Below are 7,628 nucleotides of genomic sequence, written 5' to 3'. Positions count from 1 at the left end.
GACCGTGAAGGAGAAGGTGTGAAGGAATGTGTCACTGTTACACCTTGTTTTTTAAGTTTCCTCTGTCGGCCCGTCCTCCTTCATTGTCATTGTTTGATGTTCTTGTCCACGTCTAAAACACTGTGACTTCTGAAAATCTATGCTCAAGAAAAACCCTTGTGTGACCGTTATGTTCCCTCACCTGCTATAGAAATTTAACTAACAAAATAAATTGAATGAAAAAGTGTCTCTGTGGTTTCTGCCAGTCTTTTGTGTGCGTGTGCGTGATAGTGTGCAATTCTGCCGAGTTTCAACAAGTGTCACAAATAAGCCAAAATACTGTGTTTGGTGTTTCGTTAGCTCTTGAGATGGACTGCTCGGTCATCAAACAGCATGACAAACTCATCAGCATACTTCTATGTTTGCCTTGACCTTTGAACTTCACAGATTTATTATGAATGATTGAAATGAAATAGTCAGTTTTCCTGTTATTCACTTGACAGCCACTCAAACACACTCAACCTTGAAGAACAACAATAATAACAATACTAATGATTGATTTTATAATACTTCACAAAAGGCTAAACGAGGCCTGAACAACAACTGATGGAAGTTGTTGTTTAGGCTCATGGGGAGTTGCTGTAAAAGCTCCCTGTTCGTGTTCGTTCCATTGTGCAATAACACAAAGTCAACAACAGCTCTTAATCCACACAACAAACAAACATGGATACACGATAGAATGGTTAGTGTTGTCACATCAGTGACTGTTTGTGAGAATGTGTTTTTACAGTGGTGTGCGGTTGACTCTGCGCTTTTGTTAAAACATTTCCACTTCATGAACAATGATTTAATGTCAAGAAGCACTGAACTGGAGCCGTGCAGCACCTGGAAAGTGCCTGGGATCACTGGCTCTCCGGATCACTGTTGTGACTTGTCTGTCTAAATTTCTGCCACTGTGCTCGTGTGGGTGCGCACGCACACACGCACGCATGTACGCACACTCATACAATATACTGATAAGCATTGCACATTCTTCAGAACCCAGGCGACAAGTATACAACCATGCACGCACACACACACACACATACAAAGGCCCACCTGTGTAGATGAAAGGTAGATGCCTGTAAATTCCTACGCTTTCCACACAACGGCTCCTCGTTTGTCAGCTCAAGCAAAGCAGTCCACGTCTGAATCTGATACCTCAGCCTTTTGAAGTTACTGTCATGCTAGTCCACTTCTAAACCAAACTTCATATACAGTCACACACACACACACACACACATGCACACACATGCACACACATGCACACACATGCATGCAAAGGCCAATAAACAATGCTGGCCAGATTGACTTCATTTCAAAGTTGGAGATAAATGAGAACAAATTTGCCCCAGAGTGTTTGTCATTCTAGGAGCACATGTTGTATTTAATGTTTCAGCTCACTGACAAGACCATGAAAACACGCTGCCTAGCAGGAGTGGAGCCTCTCCCAGCATGCATTTAGTAGGAATCAGGTAAACAACTGCTCAGTCTGATAATTGCAGCGATGAGCAAAGAAGCACTTGAGAAGTTACCAATAAGGAACGTGTATTTTCCATTCAGGAAACACACAATAAATGACTCTGATTATTTAGATACTGAGTGAGTATGAGACATTTCACATCACAAGCACGTGTAATACGCTGTCTACATTTTTACATTTCTCACAGTGATCACCTTATTTCATAAATGAAACAGTTTCCCATTTCACAAAACCTTTTCCCGATTTATATATTTATATATATATATAAAAATATATATATACACGTATATATAAAAATATATATAAAAAAATATATATGTATATATATATATATATATATATATATATATGTATATATGTATATATTTGGGTATCATGGCATTCATAGCTCTCCTCTGCTCTTATTCTGTCTCATGCAGCGCAACGATGACTTCACTATACACTATAGCCAAGAAATAAAAGTAGTGATTTGATTCAGTGTGTTTTAAGATTTTAAGAAACAGCTGTGAGATACGGTGCTTGTTTCCATGTGATTGCGTTTGACATTTCCTGATCCTTTTCGACGACAGATTCTTCAACGTCTCTGTCGCTTTGAGGTTGTGAAACAATCAAACCAACAAACAAAAATCAATGATTAACACATGCATACATGGCAGAGTCAAGAACAATGATAAGGGTGTGTGTGTGTGTGTGTTCAGATACCAGCTGATTGTCCAGATAACACGATCCCCCAGCGCCAACTCCTGACCTGTGTGAGAAGGTGAGATCAATGGAGGAAAAGAAAACACAACGAAGGAACAAAAGAGGGAACTCGTGATCTGGTGAAGCTGGTGGTGTGTGTGTGTGTGTGTGTTTGTGCACTGCTTGGGTGGCCCAAGGATGAGCGGCTATTGTTGCTGGAATTCAATAGGGCTGATTAGTTAAAAAACGTGTGTGTGTATTTGTATGGGTATCTTTGTGAGGACCAAAAAAAAACTTAGGGAGTGAGGACATTTTATTTTGGCTGCTTCTCATGTTCTGTCACCCCTTAAAGGGGCTTTTTGATGGTTAAGACTTGGTTTTAGGGTTAGGTTTAGAATTGGGTCTACATTAGGGTTAGGGTAAGGGGCTAGGGAATGCATAGGGTGAGGTAAAGGTTAGGCATTAATGAATGGAAGTCAACATAGTGTCCCAAGAAGTATAGCTGCATGGACCTGTGTTTGTATGTGTGAAGCAGGGGGTGGTGTATGTGTTTGTACTTTTTACGCTAAACACAGCAGAGAAGAGAAGAATGGGGGAATTACTTGTAAAGCCAGTAAGAAAGCAGACGTTCAGGGTGACATACCACCACATAAATCCGGGGCAATTGGGATTGTGTCTCTTCACTTCCACAATTAATGCTTAATGTTTCAACTGTTTAACTCTCTTACAGCTACCCAAAAAAATGACAGATAGTGCTGATAGTTTACTATAGTTTTATTTTTTTGTAGTTGTGGCTTTCATTCATTCATTCATTCATTCATTCATAATTTCCCTAAGGGGATTAATAAAGTTTAAAAAAAAAACTGCTAAAGGATGAATTAAAGCTGCAGTAAGCAGTATTCATGATCTTCTCTCTCAGTCATCTCATTTCACCCCAGCCCACCAGCCCCTCCTTCTCATCACCTTCAGACACTCCCTCCTCATCAGCTCAACTCCACTCACCTGTTCACAGCAGCTGCACCAGATCACTAATCAGCCCACTATATATACTCCTCTCCACCATGCAGTCACTGCCAGAATGTTCTATGTCGCCAGTACAGAGAGACAGTACTAGTCTCTCCTGTATTTTTCTGACTGATTCCCCGGTACTGACCCTGCCTGTCCCCGACCTGCCTGCTCTGTCTCTACCCTGGTGATCTACTCTGCCTTCTGCCCTCGACAACGGATTCTGCCTGCTCCCTGCCTGACTTCTGCCTGCTTGTTCCTGCTCTGTAGTGATGGTGAGATGAAGCCTCATGAGGCATTGAACCACTTGAGCCAATTGGTTCGAGAAAGGGTTCATTTCTCGAAGCTTCATGTGCACACGAAACCACCTACTGGCCAAGTGTATAATCACAGGCAGCTGTATCTGAACCACATAATGTGTGATGAATTGAATTTTTGTGTCTGTTAGAAATGACTATGAATTACAAAAAATGTATGACCAAATCATTTCTGTACATATGTGTTTAATAAATTTTTTGAATGTATTCTGTGTGTGTAAGTCTTCCCAAAATGGTAATATCATAATATGGCAGGTTGTGCAATGTTTTTCTGAAAATGGCATGGGTGTAATCAGGCAGAGGACAGTGAAAGTGCTTGTGGAACTAGGAAAAGGGCACAGATTATGCTTGTGAAACTTGGACAATGATGAGCCTCGCTGGCTCCATCCTATATCACCTATCCTACTCTCCTCCCTCTCCTAAATCTCTATCTCTCCCTAAACTCTCCAAACTATCTCCAAACTATATAAACGCTGTCCAAACTCTAGTATCCAAACTCTCCAAACTATCTCCAAACTATATAAACGCTGTCCAAACTCTAGTATCCAAACTCTCCAAACTATCCAAACTCTCAACTGACCGCAACTCTCCTTCAAAAACCCACATTTTGAATGGAGCCTATATAGGGGTCTATATAGCTGTAAAACCTCGCGCTAAATCTGAACCACTTCACGAAGTAATCACGTGGTACAGCCGGGCAGCGAGGCTTCGGACGTCATCATTTTTGGCTCCTCCCCTAAATGAAGCAAGCCTCGATACGCGCATCGCGGAAACGCCCCCTCCCCTACTCGGCACACGCTTCGAAGCCTCGAGACGGAACGTCACATCACTACTGCTCTGGACCTGTCATCTCCCTGGTGAAAGACTTTCTGGGTTAAATAAACGTCATTACCAACTGTCTGCCTGCCTCCGTGTACTGCGTTTGGGTCCTTCCCTGACTCATTACAATGTCTTCATTTCTGAAACTCTCTTCTGATACTGATGCACATTTTACACACACATGACAGCATAGGCAGTTGTTAGGAATTCATACAACAACCAAAAAGAGCCCTTCCTTATTCTCTCAGCTAGTCTCCTGTCACTCTCTAAACTGCCCTGTAATCTGACTGGTGTAACCCTTTCAATTTAACCTTTTCGATGTAATTGTGTGGCTGTAAAAAGACTTTACTTTATGCTAAAAGGTGATAACTGAATTATGGATCAACAATACCAAAACATTGTTTTGTTTGAGTCAAAGACTGTGACTGTTCTGGTTGCTCACCCAGTCTTTCTGTCATTGACCTCTCACTACAGCTAATGGTTGTGACACGCCCTCACTTAATCCCAGCTTCATGACCACACTTTTTAATATTGTTGTGGCACGGTTACAAACTCTTTCCATCAACTATTTTTTTTTTTTGACACATTTATGAAGTGCAATAATTTGGTTTCCGTTGTGTATTCCTCATGTATTTGTTCCTGCGCCGTGATTAACCGCTGCTGCAGATTGTTACGCCGACTGATTTTGTCTAATCATCACATGTAGAAACACAGGAAGAACGAGATCAATATTTACTGCAAACATTCCTTAACGTAACAAATGTGTTTGTAATCTATGCTCTGTGTGTGTGTGTTTGATATACCTTGGCTGTGACCTGGCTTATTGAGAGGTGGCAGGAGGGGGAGGAATACGAAGTTCCAGGCAATCATGCAGACAGGCGGGAGGGCCCGTATAGTGTAAACATGTTTTAAATAAACAGGAACCAGCGTAATGCTCTTTTAATTGATTCATTCTGTGCTTCGCTGTTTACAGAAGGGTCTAAATATGAGCCTCGTAAGGCTGGGGCCTTGTGTTTATAAGTGGTTTGTTTAGTTCAAACAATAACAGTTTGAACACCAGACGTAGTTGTGGATCAGTTGTGATGCAAAGTTGCTCTCTGGTATTTCATTTCTTTTTTTTTTCACTATGTATTTTCATGTTCTTTTTTTTTTTTTCTCTCGACATCACTCTCTTTGTACATGTGCATTTCAATGGGGGGAAACTCCAATCTATCAGAGGATAAATGGGCTGCAGCAGCTCGACAGTACCCCACTGTCTCCTCTGTGTAGTCAGCCAGTCTTTTGGTGTGTGTGTGTGTGTGTGACTGAAGTTTAAATTGCAGCCACAGTGTAATGATATGGTGGCATGGCATTGAGGGGTGCTCCAAAGAGAGGGCGGGGGTTGGCAATTAAGCATATGCAGACACAGACACTTACTGAGGGTGAGACGTACACACACACACACACACACACGGAGAGAGAGAGAGAGAGACACACACACACACACACACACACACACACAGAATGAAAGAAAGAGAGCAAAGCTAAACACATCCAAGTGCGGTAGTAAAAGCTAATGAAGGTTCAGCACCAGGCTGGCACAGACAGCCATTTCATGTGGTGAAGAGAAGGAGGAGGAGGAGGACGAAGAGGAGGGGAGGGTTGGAGCAATAAGCCAGAGCATTTCTCTATACAGCAAGTTAGGCAAACCAGAGGATAAACTATAATTGACAACATCCACGAGTGTGGCTTTTTTCTTTCTTTCTTTTTTTTCTATATTGTTTGTCTCAGGTTCTGCCAAATTATGTCTGTGCAATGGAAAAAGCAAACAATGGTATTGAAAACATTTGTGGCACACTGACGATAGAGCGACAATCTCGGTAGCGAATCACAGTGTATTATGAGGGTGGGATGTCATTCGTGATGTGGGAAATGTTATCTAAAACGTTCAACTTTTCATAAAGCAATGCATATACCCGTCTATACATGTAGGTCTACTGTACTGGAGCGACCACGTAGCTGTGAGGTAAATGTGGGGATGTGTGCACGATACTTGCAATCACTTGTCTTTAATGACGGTGGCATTCTGTGATGAAAAGGCAAAGTGTTTGCTGTGGTGTTTCTTTACCGCACTTCAGAACTCACAGTGTGGCCACTTCTGTGGTTCCTTTTTTTCTGTGATTTTTGTTTATAAAAATTTAATTGATAGGTAAAAGGTTTTTTTGGGGTTTTTTTTTAACAATCATGGTCATGGTCCTATTTTTCTGGCTGTTGCTACCTCCATTAGGATTAAGGGTGGGATGGGATCCATTAATGATCATAATTATTGTGTTTTATCATCATTTTTATATGATTAGAATGAGCCCCTTCTGTATTCCTTACGTGACATTTCTGCAGTAGCCCAGAATGGCTCTTTAAAGGGTACTTTATGTTTTTACGTGTACTTGAAGGCCATCATATATTTTACTGAACACTTGGAGGGGGAGGGGAAGGTAAGAGTTATTCAATTGGTTGAAATAAGCAAGTTCTTTGCAAAACAAAACAAAACAAACAAAAAAAAACCTACATAACGATATAACAGCCAATACTTTTTTTATTTCAAAGTGGAAAAACATATGATAGTAGATTAGTAGAGCATATTATTATCATTTCACCATTTAACCAGTCAGAAACCAGAGCTGATGGCAGTTATTGTTTGCTTCAATTAAGCATTTTACAAATGGCTCTAACAAACACATTTCCTTTAAAGGAACCAAAGGCTTTTTATCAGAAAATGTGCAAAGTAAAATTACACAGTTAATTATCAGTGCAGGCTAAACTAATTCAAGCTAAATTAGTCAGTTTATGGAGAGGTCTATTTTCTTTGCATGAGAAAGTATGTTAATAATATTATTTGCTGCTCCATAATAGACTAAAACAACTCGATAAGTAGGATTTTTTTTTTTGCAGTGTTTCCCATTGCTGTGGTTTTTTGGGGCAGGCTATAAAACTTTGAGTGTAGGTATAGTTTTTCTTTGAGATCTTTGAGTCCACATGTTGTACCCTGCATTCTGCAAGCAGACATATGCCTTCTCTGTTGAGTCCTGTAAAAAGGAGAAACACTTGTGGGTTTGAAGGATTAATTTCAAAAGCACACTGACACATTTCTATGCTATTAACGGTCTGTGGTTTTGATTGGTGTTGCCTTTAAGAGCCTGCGTGAAGGCCTGCTGTATCTCAATCTTTATGGCCTCGTACAAAGAATCTGATTGAGTTCAAGAATAGAATTTATGGGCTAAGTTCACAGTCATGGGTTAAACTTTGTTTCAGATGGGGGTTTTTCAGAT

The sequence above is a fragment of the Solea solea genome, chromosome 1, assembly GCF_958295425.1.
Source record: "Solea solea chromosome 1, fSolSol10.1, whole genome shotgun sequence".
In the NCBI taxonomy this organism is placed as follows: domain Eukaryota; kingdom Metazoa; phylum Chordata; class Actinopteri; order Pleuronectiformes; family Soleidae; genus Solea; species Solea solea.
Note: the sequence above shows the minus strand (reverse complement) of the source record.